This window comes from Myotis brandtii, unplaced genomic scaffold, assembly GCF_000412655.1.
Source record: "Myotis brandtii unplaced genomic scaffold, ASM41265v1 scaffold31267, whole genome shotgun sequence".
NCBI lineage: Eukaryota > Metazoa > Chordata > Mammalia > Chiroptera > Vespertilionidae > Myotis > Myotis brandtii.
Genome location: NW_005361978.1, coordinates 1 through 1,113, shown reverse-complemented (window position 1 = coordinate 1,113; position 1,113 = coordinate 1). Strand labels below are relative to the sequence as shown.

At 56.0% G+C, this 1,113-nt stretch overlaps 1 long non-coding RNA gene across 1 annotated transcript; it reads right to left on the bottom strand.

Moving 5' to 3' along the window:
• Positions 1 to 52: 52 nt before the first annotated feature.
• On the bottom strand, positions 53 to 688 carry LOC102257210. The gene is made up of 3 exons (XR_313814.2): positions 591 to 688; positions 216 to 258; positions 53 to 135 (listed from the first exon to the last, which is right to left on the bottom strand). It is a non-coding gene; the product is annotated as an uncharacterized LOC102257210 (long non-coding RNA).
• Positions 689 to 1,113: the final 425 nt, after the last annotated feature.

Genomic DNA, 1,113 nt, shown 5'->3' with positions numbered 1-1,113 from the left:
CTTCTCACCCCTGACCCCCATCCTCCCAGCCTAACCCCCTATCATCTCTCAAAAACCCTGTACCCCCTCCCCCAGGGCAGCTGTCTCTTCCTCTCACAGAGGTGCTCCTCCTGGGCGTCCACAGCTGGGCTGGAGCTGAGGGAGGAGACAGGAGTGTTAGGGGCAGAGCTGGGCTATGGATTGTTGGAGTCTGGGGTCTTCAGGGCAGGAATTACCTGATCTGCAGGCCTCTGTCCTTGGGCTCTGGGCCTGTGGTCCCTGCAGAAGGTTGGAAATGAGCCCCTCTCTGGGCTGGTTAAGAGGGACAGTCTCAGCTCTGGGATGTTAGAACCCTCCCCGCTGTGATTCCACAGGAAAGACGGAAAACGTAACACACGCTTATGCATAACTTTCATATTTCATGGCATTGACAATAATGAAAGATTACCTTAAATACATACACATGTGCTGACATTGAGTGCTACATTTTCTGATATGAGATTCTGGAGAAATCCTTTTCTCAGCTGACCTCCATCCCTTTGGTTTTCCTGTGGCAGGTGCTCTGAGCCCCCCTCCCTCCTATGACCCAGGTCACCCCATTCCCTACTCACCTGACATCCTGCCTTTGCTCTGACGTCGGTGTCGGAGGAGGAATAAGAGGAGGAGGGAGAGAAGCAGGACCAGGGCCACCGGGAGCCCGATCAGGATGATCATGGGGAGCCTTCATCTCCTCATGACGTCATGAATGAGACAGTGCTTTCATTTAATGAGCACCTACAGTGTGTGAGGTACATGCTGGGGTTGCCACTCAACTCCTCTCACCTCACAGCAGTCATGCATCAGGATTGCTGACCCCACCACCCACTTCACTGAGGCTCAGAGAGGTTAATCACGTGCCCCAGGTCACCCAGCCTGGACGGGGCAGGGCTGGGATGGGAACCCAGGTCTGTGGGTTCCCTGTGCTGCCCTCACGCTGCCCCCCAGGGGGACACCAGCTTTGTGCTCTGGGCTCCTCCTCTGCAGGGGTCTGTTCATGTTTCATCTGGAGCTGAGGGTCCTTCCTCATTACCCGTCCCCAGCACAGCAGGGACAGGGATGGGCAGGGTGTGGGGTGGACTCTGAGTCTCTCCTGGA